Source organism: Excalfactoria chinensis, chromosome 1 (genome assembly GCF_039878825.1).
Source record: "Excalfactoria chinensis isolate bCotChi1 chromosome 1, bCotChi1.hap2, whole genome shotgun sequence".
NCBI classification, from domain to species: Eukaryota; Metazoa; Chordata; class Aves; order Galliformes; family Phasianidae; genus Excalfactoria; species Excalfactoria chinensis.
Window position 1 is genome coordinate 59,861,656 of NC_092825.1, and position 23,362 is coordinate 59,885,017.

The following is a 23,362-nucleotide window of genomic DNA, read 5'->3' on the forward strand; positions in this document are numbered from 1 at the left end:
TCCCTCATCCCACAAGCATCTATAAAAATACGTATGCAAATATGTATACAAGTAAGAAAAATGACAGTCTATGTCTCTTATAATTTATTTTAATTTATTATCCCAGCAGCATCTTACTCAGAATTTAATTATTCTGAATAGTTGAAGAACAATTAAAGAATTCTGCTAAAAAGCAAAGTACCCAAAAAGAAAAAATAAACAAACCAACCTAATTTCATTGTTTTAAAGCTCTTTATCTTAAAAACTTGTGACTGGTTTTGAAATTTCCATTTGAAAGCCAATTAAAGAAAAAAAAAAAAAAGTAGAAAAGGAATAAGTGGATTTCAATGGGGAGTCAGAGGTCCGCCTTTGCTAATGTGATTTTAGTCTTTGCAGTCCTGGACATCAACAAGGTTAATGAATAATGGCAGTGCAAACAAAATATCAGATAATGATGAGGGGGAGGGAAGACTGAAATAATTGTGTGGGTGGCTCTGACTGGACTTCCCTTGGATTTTCCTTCAATAGGAAAAATTGATGCCTCCTTAATTATAGGAAAAAGGCTTTACTGAAAAGACTGATGTGAAAATTGAAAAGCTTTACTCTTTGGATTCAAATGTATGGAAATGCAATGGTTGTGAGATTTGTTAGGTTGGGTTTTGTTTTTCTATTAAATATAGAACTTTCTCAAAAACTGCATCCAAACGCGTGTAAAACTTCACCTCACTTCAAAGCTCTTACAGCAAGAGATTTGTACAGATAGTGTATAAGTTTGTTTTTATCACTCTCTTGGAATATTGCTTACTACAAGTTGGACTGCCTCCCACAAGGTGCAGGGCATTTCCCTTCTAGTAAGAGCTCAAGTCAATAGAAGTTATGGCCACTTGAAGGATCAGCCTGATAACCTAACAACATAACTCAAGATTTCCACTAATCGGCTCCACTGAATACATTATCAAAAGAGATCAACAGAGATTTCTCGCTGTTTGATTAGGACTGCACTGTGCACTTTTCCATCCCTGCTCTCAATCAATTCCTGCAGTGCACGTCAAATTCTCACGTGTTAAAAATGGCTAATGCAATCGCATGAAATACACTGTTCTCTGTACACTTCTAGATAGTAAGAGAAAGTAGCATAATAATACCCCTGTAAAAAATGTTAAACAAAAGTGAAGGTGACATTTCACTATGAAAGTCACATGCAATTCCTCAGCTACATGATGAAGAAAAATCCTTACTTTTAAAGAAAAAATCCTAACTTTTACAGCTCCTTCCCTGTAACATCCACAGTCACACAAGCCATAATTACATGACAATTTCTATAATGTGACATAACTGCTTCTGAAGAAGTGATATTTTATAAATAGCATTTACTGTTCTTTAATTTGTAGTCATCATTTTTTATTATTCAATATTTTTCATCAGCAGGTCTCAAATAGCATTAAGAACTTGCAGATGTGGCTTACAAAGTGAAATCACAATTATATGAGGCAGAATTTATCCAGGAAACAGGAACTGAGATACTTAATCTCAGAAAGTAACCAAGAGATAATTTAAAATAAGGTATCTACAAAGAATAGCGCCTTTGCCAAGATACTGTTTGTATTGGTTTTGTAAAGAGGGGACAGAATGTTCTATTCCAAAGAACCACAAAATAAACTTCCTGAACCAATGTGAGCTTTATTTTTGCTTTTATTTAACCCAAGTAAATGTGGCTTAGCCAGATTTGCTTCATAAAAGAAAACAATTCAATTAATTTGGCATAGACTCGTCCGGAAAAAGCACAGACACACTCCTCAAAGTGAACAGAGCTGGCTACCTGAACAGAACTGGAACCACAGCTGCTTTGTGAAATTAGTAATAGCCTGGAAGGAGGGATTTGTCCATTATTTTTTATTTTATTTAACAATTTCTCCATAGCATTCTGAGCAGATGTAATGCTTCTTTAATGCTGTTATCCTGATGCACTCTAGGAGGGTTTGAGAGAGCAGAGATAAGAGATGTAGCATGCTGAAACTGCAATGGAAAAAGAACTCGAAGTCATTGAAGACATTACTATTGTTATTGTTATAGAAATTTGTTCCTAAATCAGCCAGGTTCTCTTTTAGAATAATAATAATAACATCAACAACTTCAAGTCAGCTTCTAGCAATTTTTACCTGTCAGGAGCTGATTTAGTCCACAGGAAAAAGCTTATTTGCAAGACAAAGAGAAAAGCGTCACTGGTGAGGTCGTCACTGGTGAGGTCAAAAGAGACAACAGCTTGTTTAGTCTGATATTTTACAAAGTCCGTTTAGCAATAGCAATTGATTAAATAATAATAATCATATAATGGTCTGAATTCTCTCCCCTAGATAAGGACGTTGAGTCCCAACGTTAAAAATTAATAAATAAATAAAAATCACTGATGTCTAGCTCTACAGCTGTTCCATTTATACACAGCTTTCGTGAAAGTTTTGTGACTAACAGAAACCCTCATTTCACAAAATTTACAAAGCAAAACTACTTCTAGAACCACTGTAAGAACCACTGGTTACCCACCAGCGTAACACAGCCGTATTTGTCAAATTTGTCAAGCAAATGTCCATCTCCTCTCAGAGCCTCATGGAACTGAAATGCTGGACCATTTTGTCTGAAACAGGCAAAAAGCCAAGGGAGCTGGAATCCACCACCAGGTTTGGATATTTTAAAAAGTCAGAAGCTTGTTAAAAGATCCTACATAAAAACAGTGTTTCAAAATGGTGTCCTACAATCCCACTATAGAAGCCATCCTGAATTGACCAATAAATTACCCCATTAATTGATATAGAGATGTCAGCAGGACAAGAAAGGAGGAAGATACGGAAGGACAACAGAATGACAAGGAAAACCTCATTTTACTTATATTAATACAGTTTCCTAAATCTGAGTCTATTCTCACTGGTGTAGAAGTTCAAAATTGCTTTAGTTTTTTATTACTTTTATTGTTCTTCAATTTTTTCTATGTTTTTTTGCTTTGGTTGTTCATTAATGTCAAACCTGGTTCATTAACAGCACAGTGATAAACAATTTCAGTGACTATTTACTTGTCACTATTTCCTCATCTATTTTTGCCTTTATGCCAGCTTCAACTTCTGGCAGAGTGAACAGTTAAACCTTTTTGATTCCTCCTGCCACAATGTTTAAGCTTCAAGCTCTGCAAGCGTGAGGTTTAATCACTTGAAAAAAAGATCACTGGCATTTTTATTCCATTTGATTTTAAAATGAGAAAAAGATGTATATTAGTCTCTGGTTTTCTGAAAGTTATTTTCATATATCCAACTTCTAAATTTGAGTACATAAAACTTAAACTGGCAGATATATTCATACACAGAACACTACTCTCCCAAACAGGATGGCGTATCTTGGCAGCATTCCTAAAATGATTCCTTTTTTTAAGCGAAGAAGAGAAGGAGGAACAAGAAGAAAATGTCTTTCTAGTTGCTCTGAAGGGTGCTCAAAGCAGAGTGCTTAGTTCTACGCTCTCTGGCTTACAGTGGTCAATGTAAATATGAGAGCATTTTAGCTACAAATTGACAGATATTGCCTTGTGGCAGAAGCACCCATTATACCCATGTTGACTGTGCAGGAAAGTTTCATTCTTCAGCACAACCCAAAAACATTTACTTTCATCTTTCTGCTAGCTTATAAGGAGACGCTGTCTGCCACAGAAGCTTAAAGCAGTAGAAATTGGAACAGGAAATGTAACAGTGTGCATTCTTCCAGCTGGCCTTTTTTGTTCCATTTGATGACACTCCAAAGAAAGAGGGAAACAAGGACATGCATGGATGATGGCAAAACAGAATACCCATTCTTTGCATACCTCAGCACCAGAGCCTACCAGTCCTGCTGTCCTCTTAAAGCAAAGAAGGTGAACTCCCCACCTGCTTGCTATCATGTCCTTCTTTTGCTCACCCTCTCGTACAATGGGAGCTGAAACAACTCAGGCAACTGTCCCACCACACCCTGGAAAGTCAAGTTCCTTTGATTTTTTTGTGTGTGAAAGACAAGAGTGCTAAGCAAACTGCCCAGTATTCATATTTATATTAACAAACAAAGTAACATGCTTAGAAAATTTGCTAATTTCACCTTGGATAAATTTGTTGTAGTTCTCTTGTCTTTTAAGACCTCTAGAGATATCAGAGAAGGAAGTCTGACAGACTAAAAGGGAATCTCCTCTCAAAGAGAAGGATGGATGGAGGAACAGTTGGTAAGAAAGCAGCCATTAAGAAAACTCAAAAAAGAAGTAAATTGCTGAAGATTTGTTTTAAACTGTATAAACTTATATCTGGTCACTTATTAGCCCCTCTTGATCTTACCACACTGTGGAATTCCATCATCAGGATGATCTTTATATCTTCTGCATATCAAGGACAGAATGAAAGTTGTGCAGCCTTTTGCAATCACTTGTATAAGAAAAGCACACAAGTTTCTGCATCAATACGCTCAGAGGATTTTACCACACTATGGCCGCTAGAGTAATACAAGTTATTTTAAGTACAGACTGTTGTAATAAATCAGTTTCAGTGCCAATAAAATTATCCTTGTAGCTGAGGAGCAGGGTGAGGTTCCCCCATCATAACGTAATCCAAAGCCAGTTCCAAGCTGTATCAAAACTTACAATCATGGAATTTTTATCCCAAGAGGAGATAAGAGCACACCACGCACACGACCTCTGAATCACCTAAAACTTTTTTTACCTAAAACTTTTTTTCTTACTCAAGCACTTCAGTTTATAGTGCATACACTCCAAAAGTAAAAAATAATTAAAAAAAAAAATAATCAAAAAAACCCACAAACAAATAAAAAACAACAGAAACAACCAGATGCTTTTTATCAGCATGTCCTTTCCTCCTTCTGGGAGTCATAAACACGCCGACTATCAAAACAATCGGACACTGAGATCTTCAGTTCAACTCCCCATTTTCCCAAATTCTGTTTCTCACCTATGCCTTTAAACTTCTCCCTGTTTGCCATCAGTGATGTTAGAGCTCATCTGTTCCACTGTGATCAAAGCATTACACCACAAGCAACGTTTTCCAGACCTTTTTGATATTACCCATAAAGGTAATAAAGTCTCTACTTTAAGTCAAAGCAATCGGTTCTGAGACTCAAAACCTGTGAACTTTTCTATTCCACTCCATCACTGGTATTAACCACAGCCTTTGAACTCATTATCTCCTGTGGGACCACTATTTTCAGAATCACTGGCTTATCAGAATGCAATGTGCTTTACTGTTACAAGTTAAATCATTGTGGAAATCAATGTAACTATGAAAAAGCAAGGTTTGTAATGGCTTGTATTAGTCCAGTAGTAAAGCTGAAATTAAAAAGTTCAAACCAGTTTCCAGGCCAACTGTCACATCTTAAAAAAAGAAAAAAACAACAACACGTGCTTCTGACAAAAGAGAATCCAAAAATCTAAAGTCTGCCAAGTCTGCAACACAGACAAGGTGGCAATTTTCTTGGGGCTGCTTTCCTTTAAAAGAAACCACTACAGCACTTCTAATAGAGCGTAACTGCTAATTCCTATTTAAAACAAAACAAAAAACATACTCTAGCAACAAAACACCTTCTTATAGTACTTATCGCTACTTTACTGATATTGCTGTTGGGGCCATTGCACTAATATGCATCAGCAGGCGTAACCCTGAGCAGGACCCTGGTCATGCCAGAGATCTGAATACTCTGGCAAGCAGGTATTTCTCAATACTTTGGGATAAACAGTCTTCTCAGATTGTGCAAAAGAATAACAAATATGATGGTTCTTTTGTTGTAAAATAAGGTCTGCTGGCTTTGTTTCACATAAGACTGGTACTACCAATGGTCAAGTACTCAGACGGAACCCTGTAACATAGTAAACTAACCTTAATCCATTTACATTCTTTTAATCCAACTTCTCCCAGTCTGAGCTAGGATTCAGATCTCTAAAAGGTCCTGCTTGTTAAAAAATAAACAACAGAAGAAGAATACGATCCATCACTTACCTCTTATAAATGTTTCCTTGTTAATGTTTCTTTTACTGAAGCCTACCAAAACATAATGGCCTCCATAATGTCTTGCAGTACTGTCCTACAGGCTAAGGGAGTACAAAAAGGGTATCTTCATATTTAAATACTTAAACTATTACCTTCCAATTTTTCCAAACATCTTTCTTCCCTTGATCTATAATTCAAGAACAAGAGGGTTTATTCTTAGTCTAGTCCTTGCTTCTTTTTGATCCTCTTATAACTACTTGCCTGTAGTTTTTCTTGTCTTACTGCTATGAAGCTGATTCTGCAGTATGGCACACTCAAGTATATTAAGAACTCTGACTGACATTCATGTTGGACCAAGAGCAAGATTTACATCACAAACAAAAAAAACCAAACAGATCCTGGACTAAATGATTATAAGTAAAAACAAACATGCAGAAAGCCCAAATTCCCTGCAGAAGAATATATATATATATTTATATTTATATATATGTAAAAGACAAATTCAGAGTCACACAGCCAGAATGAGGAGCTACATGATCAAAAGGGGCCTGTCATACATCCCGAAGCAAAACCCTAGAAAGCTAGACAATAGCTAGACCATAAGCTTTCCTGAGGATGTCTAAAAATTTTTCTTGCCAATATCCACAAAGTATTTTAATTGTACTTATCTTTGTTCCCTTCATAAAGTATTTCCAACATTTAATATACTCCAATACAAAAAACCCTGAACAAACATTTCCTAATCCACTGTTTCCCCATTTTAATCTCACTACCAGAACTCCACTGGGAAAAGAACAGATAAATAAAAGCAGAAATCCACCATTTAAAAAAGTACAAATCAACTCATTATTGTATGCATTCAACGCTAATTTTAGACGTGTAATTCTAACCACAAAATATCATTTTCACAGTACCGGATCAAAAAACCAAAGCAAATTAGCAAAAAAATTCAAGAAAAGTGCACACAAAACACTGTTTGCTACAGGCCAAAAGATGCTATGCCCAAACTTTGTACAGAGAGTTAAATCTGAGGCCAAAATACAAAACTAAAAGTGGAAGGCTATAATGGAAAGACAAGTGCCACAAAGTGAATCTTATACATACATATTACCCAGCCTGGAACAAAAGCAGAACATTATTTCCATGCTTAGAGCAAGTTTACTTCAACTACTAGCACAAGTGTTTTCATTTCTTCATCATCATCATCTCTCTCCCCTTTCACCAAACTGGAACAGAAACCTGTGAATGTGTCGCACCGAGAAGGGCAACCCTGCAGGAAGAAAACATTACTGGCTCTCCCTGGAAGTCTCATTTATTTGGAACATTACAAAAAACAGAGAGCCCTGCTTAACCCTAGTGAGCAAAGCAACACCAAGCAGCCTAACTGGAAGCCAACACTTGTCAACTGTTAGCAGTTAGCAACTGTTAGAGGTGAGAACCTCTAGTAGTCTCTGCAGGAAATCAGGTAACCCACTGCATTATTTACATAGCCAAAGCAGTGTTGTCTGTCCCTTCAAAACAATTTGTACACCATTATTAGAACTTCAGATCCTGGCTGTGACCGCAGACTCCCTCTGTTTGGCAGGAAGAAATAAAGATGACTAAAATAAAAGAAGGATGCTCAGGGGAGATGCACAGGGAAACGAGGAAAGAGAAACCTTTCAGTGCCTCATGACCCTACACAGGAGGAAACTTTATCACTTCACAGGAGGCTGAAAACACTGTTGCTAGTGTAGGTACTACACTAAAAAAAGCCAATGGTGAACCAGATAGTTCAGGTCACTCAAAAAGAACATGGATATATGAAACACGTAGCTTATGTCAGTGAAATAAACCAAACACAGGTTGCACAAAAGTTTTCTGTAAGCTTCTATAAATTATTTTACAACTAGACAAATGAAGAAATAGACCACAGGAAGAAATAAATGACAGCCTGTAACATGGACATTCAGAAGAAAGACAGAAGTTAATACTATCTTTCACAGCTTTAAAGCACTGGAATCTAATTTCAGGCATTGTTGATTACATTTGCTGCATATCTGTGCATAAATTTCATTATGAGACATAAAGAGATACACAAAAACACCTAGCACGACATTTAGAACCAGAATTAGAGAGATGCCTTGTTGGTGTGAAAGAAGGCAGTATTGCCTGCCAAAGACAAACACTCACAGAAAGCTTCCGTTGCAATTAAATCAGAAGAGCAATTTTCCTCAGAAATAATCAATAGATCTAAATACGTAAAACTGATGTCTGTTTTATTAAAAGACAGATACTCTCAGGAGATTAAATAATTCTGCATGGTCCCACATCTGAGCGTTCCGAGTGCAGGAATTTAACAGAAGTTTTAAGTCAATGTAAGAATGCATACAAAAAATACTCTTACATAAAAATGGCCACCACCTTTATCACTTTTAACTTCGAACATTTCTAGCATGCAGAATCACCCACTATTACTTTCATCCCTGATATTAATGCTACCTTTAATGTCACCAATTTGACTCTAACAGTTTATACTAGTATAACAAGACAGGCTTATTGAATGAACTTTCAAGCTACCAATCTGAAAAACACCCTTCCCATGAAGACAAAAGCACAGTAGTCAGTGTATCATTGAAAGTCTAGCATTGGTCCAAAATGATTAAATTAAAATGTATTTACAGAAAAATAAATACAAAACATATCCACATTTTACCTGGAAAAAGTAATGCTCCAGTCGCATAATGATCCTTCAAACCTTTAAACTCTACAACATTTTCTTCTGGTTACTTCCTCCTCAAATTTAATTAATTTATCAGCCTCCCTGGATTTGGACAAATGTAAGTACTATATTATGCTAAAAATTCAATCTTTGATTAAAGAGCTCAGGTAACTCCATGGGGACCCTTACGTCCTTAAGAAAGTTAATCCTCATGTAAGCACTGCGGGTTCAAATTCTGGGCCCTTCAGAAAGAGCACACTAAGCACTTTCCAATCCAAAAGAAAACAAAGATGCGGCAGTTTCCAAATCTCAGCAAAGAATTAGCAGAATAATAGCTAAATGTGCAGTGAAAAGACTCTTTCTCTTGAAAGTCATAATCGCATCTTTCTACATAAGAGATGATTGTGTTAACCAGAGCACCACTTATTCTATTACACTAAATATTGCCTCAGGATCTCAACCAACCATGAGATGACAAGGCTACATGCCAATTCATTAAGTTATTTCAGAAAAATGATGCTCTGGCCAGCATTTCTAAGCTCTAAATTGTTCTTTATAGGAAATTAATGTAGATACAGAATGATTTTGAGTACAGCAGCACAATGAAGATAGAATACCCAGTCTGTACACATACCTCCTTCCATGTGAGACTAATGTAGCTATTCTGCTGAGGGATGACACCTTCCACCTACAGATGAAAAAGGCATAAGTATTTGTCTGTGATAGCTTTAAGTTTTCCCTTGTAGTATATTAGTCATAAATTAACCTGTCAATTATTTCCTTAGCTGTGATATCAGGCCAAGGACTTCACAAGATCTATCCTATACTCCACAGATTGTAAAGGAAACAATATTAAAACAAATTCTCTCAGGAAAACTAGGCAGGAAGATGCTGTATTTACAGAAATGGGAGTTTAAGTCACTTGGCTCATTTTTTTAGCAGTCATTATTTATATGAATACTGACAATGGTGTGATGGTTCCTGAGACACACTGATGTCTACATGTGGCTGGAAGTTTAAATATGTAGTTCCACCCTGCTCTTACAGCAAGTAACAATAGCATGGAGAAGCTTCATCTCCAAAATTCAACCAGTTTACATGAAACTGCCAGAAATGAAGACTGCTTTTGGAGCCATATACAGTGGGCACAGATTATTTCAGAAAAGAAATGCTCATTACTGAGCTGAAAAAGTACTGCAACAAGGGGAAAATGAAAACATTACGTTCAATCATTCGTCTTCCTGAGGGAAGTAAAAATGTTTTGCATTCGAGACCTACTCAGAGACATAATAATACAATGATTCCCAGCACTAAAAACACAGCACATTTTTCAGCCTTATTATTTCCTAGGTGCTTATGTTTTGTTTGCACTACAGCTGCACAATGCTGATACAACAAAGAGTCTGCCAACCTTAAAAATCATATTTGAAAGTTCCAGTGAAACATGATTGTGTGTTACTCAGGTTACATGTGGATTCTTCCTGACAGTGTGAAAGTTGACAGTTCTCTAGCCAGGCAAGAAAATAATGATTTCCTCATGTATTGATGCTCAGACAGTTCCTATAATCTAACTTTAGCTTGGCACATTGCTTTTCCACAAATCTGCAAATCCTTTGTGATTGTGGAGTATTATTTTCACTATGAATCTCCTTGCAAAACTGGGAATGAAAACCCCATTCCTCTGCCACAACACACACAGAACACCAAGCCCACTTTATGGAAAACATTCAAGTGCAAATACTGGAACACAGCAAGAGACACTGGACCTCTCTGCTTAGTTTGTACCCAAAAGAGCAAGAAAAAAATCAAATTGTCTGCACTTCTTATTTGTCCTCTTTGCAAGCTCTTACAAAACCTACGTCTTCACAACGCTCCAAGTTAAGCAAGACTGCAGAACAAGGAGAGGGTTGGGCAAATGTTTCCATCTAAGTTTGCATGAAGGAAGGGAAATATCTGCAGCTTTACATCGTTGGTCTCAATCAGTGTCCCGAGGGTATAAAATATAGCTATTCTACATTACTGAATGGTTATTTGCATTCAAGTCAGGGCTGAGATGCAAAGCATCAACAGATTTCTAACTATAACCACGTAAAACATTACCTCACTCTCAAACATCAAAGATCATAAAAGAAAGGAAGAACTCTGGATCCTTAACTCCAGGAAAGGCGGAAAGCTGAGTACTAACACTATATTTTGAGATACTTATCAACTTTAAGAGAGAATAATTTACCTAGGGCTTCCAAGTTGGTAAGAGAGTTGGTTTGCAAACATGTCTCAGCACAATGCCTCAAGTCACCACCCTAAACTTTTTTTATATCTCTAGCCTTGAGCAACTTCAACTTGTTTACTAAAACTAGCTCAAACAAAAACCCACAACAAAACAAAAATTAACCCCCCACAACTGCAGGGGAATATTCTCCAAGGACAAAGAAGAACTGTCAGTGTTACTTGAGAAACAGATTTTCCACTGCACTTCAAAAACAAAAGAAATAAGAAATAAAATAAAATAAAATAAAATGAAGAATCACTTCAAGATAACTGGCACATGGAAGACATGGAGTTTTTTCTCCCATGAATTTGGCAAGGGGCTTCCTACATATCAGAAAGTCATGGAAAGCCCATCACAAGCAGAACCCAAAAGAAGTTTTTGCCCAAGAAAGGCCCATCTGCTCTTTATTTTTACCCAAAAGGCACCACAGCCATCATTCAATGCTGCACATAAACTGTTGAAAAGTAGGCAATGGGAAGCTACCAGCTGGAATATTTAATGGGTAAATATTTACAGATGTTGCAACAAACACAGCAAAAATAATTACATACCTTAGAAAAGTTAAGAATAGGAGGTTACTGCGATCTGCCTACGTTAGAAAAGACAATTTTAGCATTTTCAGTTAGGCTGGCAAGTTTGCACACAAAGTACACCTACAACCAATAGCTGAGAGTGCTGTCCCTCACAGCCATTCTCTCTCACCCAAACATGAGAACCCCTCTACAAACATATGGTGCTAAACCCCACAGCCAGAATGCTGAAGAAGAAAGAAAGAAAGAAAAAAACACCAGAGTAATTTGATGCAGCTGCAAACTCAGAGAGGCACCCAGCCCATCATCTGCGATCAGGCCTGTGCTCCGCTGTGCTGAGCGCTCAGGGCACTGGCACGGTTGGCCCACAGCCCTACCACAGAGTGAATGCAAAACATCACCCAAAGTAAGAGAGAACTTCTTACACAGAAGAAGAAAGAGCAGCCTTCACATTCTTGCATGTGGGAGATGCCTGTAACTTAAAAACGAAGCCTCTTTTGATTAAAGCTCTGCAAGAGAGCATAGACTTGAAAGAGGAGGGAACTAATCTCACTAACACTGACAGTATATTACACAACGGTTCCTAACAGTTCCACCCCATCAGGGTTTCCTCCTTTCCTTTAAGCACACGGGCAGTCCCTTTACTTGTTCTCAGCACAGGAACAGGGTGTTGATGATGTGCCTGAGCTGCCCTGGACAAGATCCAGGCTCCGACGCCTGGCCTCTGAGGTGCTGCAAAGCACAGACACAGCTGGGCACAGGATGGCAGCTGGAATCTCTCCCACGTGCCTGAGAAACACCAGCACAGCATCCCTGGTTCTTCATGCAACACAGAGTAAGGATGAAGGCACGTACTAATGGGATACAACACAGCAAGGGGATACTTCTTAATACACCCCAGATGTGTTTTATGAGAGCTCAGAGACTTGCAACATTTCATGAGGACTAGAAAATACTATGAAATATGCACACCTAACTCAAGTCCCAAATGGGATGTATAGTGTCCAGTTACCATAGCAACTTTTTTCTTTTTTTCAAGCTCCAGGATAATTTGGGTTTCCAATTTTCTGTACTAATGCAGTTGTGAGAACAAAACAGACAAGGTAGCTACTGCTACAGCATTATTTCAAGTGCCTAAAATAAAATAGAATAAAATGATTACATTTAAGATTGCACTCTTTTTTTCTCCTTACCCCAAAGGTCAAAATAAAGCACTTGTGCACAATGGATAGTCAAAAGTGTCGTAGAGGTCATATAGGAGAACAAGATGGTCCCTGTGAGCTAAAAATTTTACATATAGCACATATCTATTAGGTAAAAACACATGTTTTTAGAATGTTGCTTCACAGAATCATGGAATGATTTGGGTTGGAAAACTCTGAAAGGTCACTGAACTTCAACCCCCTGCCACGTGCCCACTAGGTCAGGCTGCTCCTTATTTAGTGTAAGAGTTGTAAAAATCTGTAACATATAATGCGAAACAACCTCAAAGGCAGATCAGGTAAGCTCCCTCTTTAAGTCAGGTCACTAACTCCTAAGGGAAACAAGACTACTTGAAAGAGATCTCCCATTCACTAGCTAGCATCATTGCTCTAGTAATGGAATACTGCCATTTCTGTCTGAGCTCAAGTCTCGGAACTACGTTACAAAACCAAATTTTGCTACTTGAAGTAGCATTCTTTTCCCAGTCCTGTGCTGTAAGCTACTTGCTACAATGAAAACATCCTTCTTCATAAGCCTTTCTGTGAATGACAATCTTAACTATTTACCTTGAGCTTCTCAGGAATCCCTCATAATTTTTGACTGATTCACCATCTCCTCTTACTTACTGTTCAATTCTGAATTTGTTACTTGTTCACAAGTATCCTCATTTTACTAATGGATGAAAATTGATTCTATTCCTTCAAATATAGTTGCAGTGCTTAACTGTAGCAGCTGGCAAAAATAGCTAGCAAAATTTACTTTATTTAAGGATAAATGGGAATAAAATGTATCTAGTTATTATAACAGAGAAAAAAAATCTGATGTTCCTGTAAGCTGCGAGTCACTGAGTTATTTGGTCTTGTTTTTAATTTATTTTAAAGGAATCTTAACAACTTTTTTTTTTCTTTCCTTCAGGAAATCTTAGGGTTGCAAAACTTCCTTTTCCTCCCAGTAGTATATATTATCTGTCAAGGGAGGAAAGGGTCTCCAAATAAATGCATGAGAGGTTAAGAACTGAAAGCTTACTCAAAGAAAGGCTTATAGTTAAACAGATAGTCACAAGTTATCTGTTATAGAAAAATAAATTGGTTATTGAGACACAGCATTGAAGGGAAGATTAAAATCTGTTAGTAACACCTAGTTTATCCCAGTCATCACCATCGCCTTAACAATCACCTTTGCATCATTTGTCAGCCATCAGTTTCATTGTATTCATTGTATTTCTGCTGCGGTTGGAACTCTACTTATGGAAAAAGAAAAATGTTAAACCAAGATTTGGCTGTTACTTAAGTTCTATTTACTGAGTAAGTAAACACTTAAGAGTTTATGTTCCCTCCAAGTCACAGGGTTGTTAACCAGTGGTGTAACTGCATTGCAGCATTGGAACTAAGACTCAGCTACAACTTGGTGAGAGGAAAGAAAAAGAAAGAAAATATATATATATATAAATACCACTTTGTCAGTTTACTATTACAATTGCAGGAACACTTGGTTGTTCATTTTAGCACATTTTAGTGAAGGTGCTGTGAGTCAAAATGCTTCAACTACAAACATGTTCCAGGCTTGTATTTAGGCACAGAAGTGCCTCAACAGGTGAAAAAGATCTCTGCTCATGGAGTATATTTAGACATATCAGAGTGGAAGAATAATGAATAAATTAAAACACGGTTTTGCCTTGTGAGAAGAGCAATGGCAGTGCCGTGCAAGTTGGCCAGGGACTCCTGCTCTTTTGGCTCATGGCCTGTTTAGATGAGAAAAAGCCATTGTGTGCCAGCAGTGCTTGTGTGTCCTCAGCACTTCAGATCCTTTAAAGATAGGGAGTGAGGGCCATCGTTCTACAAGTCTGTACTTTTAAAAATCACTTTGCATACCTTCAGTGTGTGCATGGGCACTCAAAAGTCATAAAGAGGCACAATATTCAGACAGAGTTTTGCATCTGCCCTCTTAAAGGTCTCATTTCTCAAATCCTCTTCCCCCCCTGCCAAAAAAAAATGAGTATTTCCAACTGAAGTCTCCTTTTTAGAACAAGACTTAGTGTCTTCCACGGTGTAATCTGTAGCTGATGCACTCAATTATCGTATTAAACTCTTACATTCAAATAGAGCATCTTTTTCAACTGGTCAAAATGCCACAACCTTCTTTTGGTGCCCTGCAAGCAAAACACTCAACACATCCCTGAGCTGCACTGCAGCCTCCACCCCCAGTTGTCCAAGCTCTCATGACTACAGTCACCCCTTCCTTTATTCTCAGGAACAAAATCTGAATTTTAATGCTAATGCCTAGAGTTTCCTCTTTGTTAGATGAACCAGCATATCCATCTACAACACTAATAAGTTGAAATGAGTAGTGACAGTTTGCAGTCATGCAGAAACATAGGCAGACTCAGATGTCATTCTCAAAATGGTGGCTGACTTCTGAGATAGCATCACAGTACAATTGCCAACAAAGATATCTATTTTTAAATGCCTCATTAAAATCCAGGGCAGATTGAAGTGCCTGAAAGCAATAGGATTAGTAGGGAATAATAATAAAAAATAAATAGATAAATAAAATAAAATAAAAAAATAAAATAAAATAAAATAAAATAAAATAAAATAAAATAAAATAAAATAAAATAAAATAAAATAAAATAAAATAAATAAAATAAAATAAAATAAAATAAAATAAAATAAAATAAAATAAAATAAAATAAGGTATATTTCACACATTAGCGAACCCATTAGAATCCCCCAAAAGAGAAAGCAGTCTTAGTTTGGAACAAAAGTACTCACCTTCATGAGGAAAAGCAACTTACTGTTAATTCAAGATAAAAATCATACTACTGGAGGTGAGCCAGTTCATTGTTTTCACAAGACTTAGCAGACTGAACTCAAGATGACAGTGGAATCCCAGGGCTTTGCAGAGGAGGGACAAAAGCCATTAGCTCTGGTTTCCTGAGTGGCAGCACTGATGTTCCCCACTCCACACCTCTGCTTGCCACCACTGTCAACAGTTCAGCCTGTTATCGTGGCTGAGGAATTAATGAGCTAGAACAACTATTACATTTTTCACTATTTGGTAGCTAACCATATCCATTTCCACCCAGTGCAATACATCTGAATAAAATACATAGAAACAAAACTATATGAAAGCAAAAATATACAGAGGCAAAAGCCATTCCTTCTGCCCCATCCATACACTAGATGTTATGAAAAACACAAAAATGCCCTGCTTACAAACAGTTACATACTTCCAATTTAACAGGGATAAGTCTAGACAGAAAGAATTGAGTGGAAGCAAATTCAAGGTCTTCTTGATAAGAGACACTGAGGACTCTCCTAACTCTCAACAGTCATATACTCCTTATTCCTCAATCAACAGCTGTAGTTTCTTAATCTTCACATCACTCACCACCTCTAGTACACCTATATCTACAGCGCCAATACACAATCATGACAGCTGATCCTTTGGCCTAGCAAGCAGCTGGAAACTGTGATAGATGGAAATGGAAAAGAGATTACAGTTTGCAAGAAATGGATAGCACAGCACAGCATACCACAGTACAGCATAGCATAGCATGTGGCAGAAGTGAATAGTGACACTGAGAATGAAACGCCACACTTCATTAATTAGCTTTTCAGAAATTTGAGGTAGCCAGCCTTACATACAAATGACCTCATTTCTTTTTAATAAAATAAACAGCCCCAAAAGAGAGAAGTTAATGCTCACGTTTACTTCATCAGAACACGGGAAGTGAGTGAATATGAAGTGAATATGAGCCAGCAGTGTGCCCAGGTGTCCAAGAAGGCCAATGGCTTGGATCAGGAATGGTGCAGTGAGCAGGACTAGGGAAGAAATTCTGCCCCTGTACTCGGCATTGGTCTGGCCTCACCTCGAGTACTGTGTTCAGTACTCATGTGCTTACAGAAAGAGCGGTGTTGGTCTCTTCTCACTGGTGACAGGATGAGGGGAAATGGCCTAAAGTTGCACCAGAGTAAGTTTACGTTGGATATCAGGAAAAACTTCTTTACAGAAAGGGTTGTTAAGCACTGGAATAGGCTCCCCAGGGAGGTGGTTGAGTCACCATCCCTGGATGTGCTTAAAAACCATTTGGATGTGGTGCTCAGGTACATGATTTAGCAGAGGGCCATTAGAATAGTATGGTTAGGTTGTGGTTGGACTCGATGATCTTTAAGGTCTTTTCCAACCTAAGCAATTCTATAATTCTCTGAAGTGCACAAAATTTGTCAATTAACACTCACATCAATCTTTGAATTTCCATCTCTCCTCCAAAATCTACAGCTGAACAGAGTAAAACCAGAATCGGCCTATGCGAACCTGTGCATTACAGCAATTTCAGACTCTTAGCCATACAGTCTAAAGATGGTATGCATTTTGAGACTTCTTTATAGTTTATACTACAGTGGCACACCAATGAGACAGAGTAATACCTGAGGTCTGCAGAAGAACTTAAAAAAATAATCCCTCTCCCCTGCAACTGAGGACCATTACTGAAATTCATCAGGAACTATTTCCAATAGGACTGAAGAATGCATTCACACTGGTCAAGGTGTGTTTCAGACAATCCTCAGTCAGCTTTGAAACAAAAAGATTTCTGCTTGCTACATCCAACAAACGGGGGGAAAGACACATATTGCTAAGCTGAAAACATTTGAATTCTACTGCACACCAGGCCCTACAGTTTATCAGATACACAGTACACGAACTGTATTATTTTCTGGAAATTATTAACAGCTGAAGGCATATACACAAACCAGATGTTTTTTTTTTCCTAGGAAAGACACTATAGATGAAAAAAATATATATGCATCATTTGTAATACTGGACAGAATCTGGCAAAGTGGTTGCGCAGAATGTATACACAAATGGTCCTAAAGACATAAATGATAAAAAGCAATAGAGGGCAAAGGCCCTACAATACTTTTTTTTGGCCAAAACATTTCTCTAGTGATGTAACGTGTCCAGAGTGAAGAGTGCAATTTAGACCAAGAATGTTAGTCACACGTGGTTTATAACCAGTGAGTTCAGCACCACCAGCTCAACGCCTATGAAAAATCATTTTTGTCCAACCCCAAGCTTCAGATCTGCATCAGTTTAAGGTCATTTGATTCCTGAAGGCATGTGTCTATCACAAGGGATTATCTGGAAAACTCCCCTATTTCTATAAGTCATCATGGCAACAGCACTGCCTCAGAACATTTCCTCATTACTGGCAGGAGAGTCCCACGATGGGCAGGCAAGAAGTGAGCACATAAAGAGCAAAGCCTAATCTAAAATTCCAGTGCACTTTTCTGTGCATCCTAAAGAAGTCATTGCACAAAAAAATTGTGGAGGAGACTTTTAAGACCAAGCGGGACTTGCATCAGTTGTGACATTCCAATGCAGTCATTGTGAATTTAATTTACTAAACTGCCTGAAGTAACAGCTGTGAATCTTGTACAAAAGCAGCCATAGAGAACATATGACAAAAAACATTATTGCTGGCATTATTGGAAGTACTAGGGCAGCATGCATCTGGACACCCACATCACCATACAACAACATCTCCAAAGTTCAGGAGGTAGAAAGGCCCAAACTTGATCAAATCTGCCAAGGCGGAGATAAACAGGAACCCCCCAATACTTCCACAGTATTTCCCACAGGGCAATACAGCCTTTAACTCTTCAAAAATGTTTTCCAACCAAATGTCTTGGTCAGCCACGTGAGCCAAAAATGGCTACGCACAGAAGTTTATATAATGGTTCAGATATTCAAGCTTATGCAATTTATACTGTGAAACATGAAAAGAATGGACAAGTTCCAGCATCATCTGCTTTTAGCCTAGGAGGTTTTGGGGAAAGGCCTATATGCAGAGGAGTAAACCTGTATTGCGTTCGCCAAGTGCCAAAAATGTATATAAATACAAACAACAGTATCAAGGGGTTAGCACCACGCTCTGGCATTCACACAATTCCAGCATGGAACCACTAGAAATTCACTAATGTACTTAGTGAGAAAAACCAACAAGTACCAGAGGCAATCAGTTTAAATTTATGTGTTTACCCCGAACAAAGAGGAAGGACAAGAAATCTTGGTTTATATTTTCCTACCAGAAACGGCAGGGCAGAAGATCTCCTCCCTTGTACACTCTGAAGGTCAAAACAAATGAGGAAATGATCTGCCATGGCCTTAAACAGGTCTTATCGATTATAAGACTTAAAAATACATATTATGTTTAAATAATAAAATTCTCTTGAAATTGCCTGGTACAATAAGCCTTCATTCACTGGCTAAGATCTGGACAAGCTATCACGATACAAATAGGCAGATACTCTGAAACTGTAATTTCATCCCGCTGACTCCCTCTGCCTGAAATGTAAACAACACATACTATCTCCCATACAGTCTGCATCAGCCAGGAGCAGAACTGCAGGAGGGCATGCAGATGGATAGCATGCATACAGTGCAGACACCATACCAGGTTCAGGCACGAGATATGGTTTAGCTATGGCTACAAGGATCTCTGTCCTCAGCCACAAGCACAGAGATCACAGCGTCCCACACAACTTAGCCTGTTTCTTCTGCTGGAGGAGCATGGTTAAAATCAGCTTGGGCGTATCTCCTCTGTCTTGACATCTCTGCTGTAGGACCTGCTCTGAGTTCCTTCATTCAAAGTGTGTTCCCATGCAGTAAAGGCCGGAGGTCATCGTTCTGGTTCAGGATGAATGATCTGAATTCATTAAGTGTACCGAACTATACACTGTGTTTTTGTGCAATTTCCAAGTGGAAGGCCAAACAAGAAGTACAGGAGAGAGCTGCTGTCATCACCAGCTACATGGTTGTTTAACTGACCAGTCACAAGTACAGCATAAGACAGCAGGGCTCACCAATTCATATGGATGGCCTGTAAGTACACTGGAAACCACTTAATTTCATGAGCAAATGCAAGAATCAGATTACTTTCTCTCATAACTGCAGTCTAGTAATACAAGATCTTACACTGAAGCACACCATTAATTCTCTGACAGCTAGGGAATGAGCCAAACACTTTGGGCAAATGAAGGATTAGCACGATTTCAACACACACATCTCCTTGCACTCAAATAGTGCAAGGAATGAACCTTATTAAAAAAGAATTTCATAGTAGACTTTAAAATGATGGCCCCTCAGGCAGGTTTTCTGTACTTCAAAAGACAGCTATTATTCTACTGTATGTTACAGTCTAAGATAACAGAAAAAGAAATTCCTATCAAATTGCTGTACTACTGCATGCAAGGAGGATGAAATAGTTACTCTTTCCTGCAGCCCTCAGAAGAAAACAAAACAAAACAGAATTTTGTTCAAAAGGGAAAATTGCCAGACTCACGCAATAAAGAGAAAACAACTTCTACGTAGAAAGACTTTGCAGCTGTAAAGGTTAGTGCCTTTTCTTCTTGCTTTTTAAAGGTGTTCAAAGTTGCCTAAAAATGTGTTTACACAGAATCAGGAAAGACGAAATCAGTTCCCTGCTCTGCTTCATTTCTGGTTTAGAAGTTCTTGTAGCGCAGCCACTACAAGATGATGCTGCCCATCATCCAGATTGATATGATCTCTTTAATGTGTTCACTCATTCAGATCTTTATATTTGGAGCTGATACAGAAGCTACTAAGAAACATCTCTAGCAATTTAAATAAGCATTGTGTTATATACTACAATATAACTAGTAATCGGTCACTTATTACAGAGTTTGACGGCCCTACTAGGTGAAGTAGAACTCATTAAAAGTACCCAAAATATGAAGGAACAATATTAAATTAAGACCTCATAATAAGCAATTAAGAATGCTGAAGGAGCTCACAGAATGTGTTGCATTTTTCCAAACCTTTCCATCTTATCTTAATGTTTATAGTAAAAAGAACAGAGATATTTTCTTCAAAGCACAACCAATCCTACCAACATTCCAGCAGCACAAGATTCTTCCTATAATGCAACCAAGTAACCCACTCAGATCTTCAGGATATGATAGAAAAATAATTGTTCCCCCTCAGTGTTTTTTTGCTATTATTCTATTTTTTCTTATCCTTATTCCTTCAGGCAGAAGTGACTGGGAGATTTTATCATCAGCTCAGCAAAACAGAACTCCCCTGCATTTGCTTTCTTTCAGAGTCAAGCTTTACAATTAAGTTGTGCATTAGAGCAATACCTAATAATTTTCCACCCGGCTAAAACTGACTGGCCCTCTAAGGCTTCAGTTTAATTTTCCCCTCTCTCATTTTACTAACTAGAAGAAAAATGAATCTACCTTCAAGCCTGTTGGAATCAATCTTCTTTCCTCTTTCTCACAATTTATAAGTCAGAGGCTTAAAAAGTGCTCATATCCTCTTTTTCCAAGCTGGTTATGTGAGATAAGCACAACTACATTAATAAAAATAGCTCAGCATTAAGTCATGGATGTTTTACAAAAGTAAACCTAAAAAAAGCCCTAAAGACTAATTGTGATTTATACCATTTCTCTTCTCCTATACTACTAGATATCAATCATCTATAGAAGATCCCTTCTTTTACATACAAATGTCATGAATGCCACTGCCTCTGGTTCATTTCTAATCAGCTCAGTACAGCAGAGCACAGACCCCCCAGTCAGCCCTAGGACTGGCAAACAGTGTCACACTGCACAACAGGCATCGATTTTTCTCAGTTACAGATTTGAACTTCTCTCCTCTATTTTCAAAGAAGCCCTTTACGGAGATTTTACAGCTGGAAGCCCAGTTTCTTCCACCTCAGCTCTCCTATAATCTGTACCTCAGCAGCATCTGCACCATCAGTTTTACTTAGTGTCCATTATCAGCTTGTTTCCCTGCACAAGGAACGCCATATACAGCATGAAGATATGATGTCACAGCACAGGGAAAACTTGCAAGATTTTATGAAAAATATGTTCCGGAATGCAGACTTGATTGAAAAAGGAAATATGTGAAGTGGTGCCCTACACACTAACTTTGGGGTGGGCTACTTTGTCAAGTGTTTTGAATTGCTCATTTCCTGCACAGTACAACGGAAATGGAATAACTCTCAGGATCCCAATGACAGAAAACTACAGCTACAGCGCCATTAATACAGCCACTAGCACTGACACTTTTATTACTGCAATTATTATGAAGCAGCTGGTGGTAATAATAATAATACTTAGCATTTATATGGTGCTTTACATCTTCAAAGCCTGTATAAACATTTGCTAATTAAGTCTCCCAGAACCCCAGAGAGACAGTTATATTTTCAATTTTATAAGTAAGAAAACTGAGGCAGAGAGACAAAACTAATGTCTCCAACACTGAGATCTTGAGACAAATTTTAGGAAGGGGAGTAGGCATTTCTATGGACAAGAACGTTCTGACTTATAAAAGTACTACGTAAAATTCTCAAAGAATGTGATGGGACATAATCCTTCATGCTCAGCACATCCACCTCCTCCAAAAAAGTAAGAAAACACTTTCAAAGGGAAGATATATTTCACTGCTGCCGGCTGCTCAAAGCTACTTGCCACTGGGGAGCACAGAGGACTGAACTAAACAGGCCAGTAGCACCATCAAATCTACCCAATCCTCAGCCTGGAAGACAAACTCTCAGAAGATTCAAATTCTTGATAAGCTGCACAGAACTGTAACTTCAGTCACCATCAAGATTGGTCCCCAAAAGCAACTCACTTCAAAAGCAACTTCCCAAAAGCAGCTGTATTCTGCACTGCCACAATTTAAGAAACAGATGAACATACCTTTCTTCTTGCACGTCGACATAATATAAAGAGTGAAGTAACTCTACTAAATTCTTAGTAGAAATGAACAAATGTCACTGTGAGGAAAGGCACTTCTAAGAACATCTTTCATTCATATTCAATGAGACACTGACTGAACAGATTTTTGGTGTGTGTATTAGACACCTCACTCACACACAGAAAACAAATGCCTACACACATTTCAACACTTCCTATTCAGGTCTTGAGCACCAGAGCAGCTTGAAGTGAACTTAAAATTACTAGATAAAAAGCAGTAACATATTAAAGAAAACATTACTTTTAAAGCCATATCCTAGAAAGACTTAATTATGCATGTAATTTTGAATATAAACTATCCCACTGAGATCAATGGATCTGAAATGCATTTCAGAAGACACTGGAATAAAGCTGATGACACAAATATACATGAAGTTTTCCCCTCATGTATCATTTGTAGGAGAGGAATGGCTCTGTAGTAAGGAGTGGTAGGGAGTGACTGTGTGAAGCTGAACATGACACATGAAGAACAAATGAAAAGTAAAATAAAAAGGGTAGGGACAGCTTATGGAATAAATAAAGAAACAAGAAGAAATAAATTAGATTAAAGTTATAGCAAAGTACAAAAACGAGATAGACCATGCTGGAAAAACATGAGCAACCAGAAAAGAAAGGAAAACATTAAGAGCTAACCCAACAGCCAGGTTGAGCAGGGGGAAGACCACTGACCAGAGCAGAAGGCAAGGTTCAAGATGCATCACTGTTTTAACACAGGAACAGCAATGGAAGGAAAACAGTAACTACAACAAAGACGCTGTTTGTTTCTCAGCACGAGTAGGACACTCAACAACAGGTGATTTAACCATTGGACACTTAGGTGCAAAGTCCAGATTCCTCACTCTGTTGTGCCCTCTGTAAGACAGCAGTTAGCACAGATTTATTAGCTATAAGGAAAT

The 23,362-nt window shown here is 38.0% G+C and overlaps 1 protein-coding gene across 4 annotated transcripts in view; it reads right to left on the reverse strand.

The window, feature by feature from the left end:
* Positions 1 to 23,362, reverse strand: part of EPS8 (EGFR pathway substrate 8, signaling adaptor) — a 130,747-nt gene that overhangs the window by 100,729 nt on the left and 6,656 nt on the right. The window contains exon 2 of one of the 4 annotated variants that reach the window (XM_072356597.1): positions 9,311 to 9,364. The exons of the other annotated variants lie outside the window; for them this stretch is intronic. The gene's annotated coding sequence lies outside the window, so the exon portion shown is untranslated. The remainder of the gene's footprint in view (positions 1 to 9,310; positions 9,365 to 23,362) is intronic. 4 annotated transcript variants of the gene reach the window in all.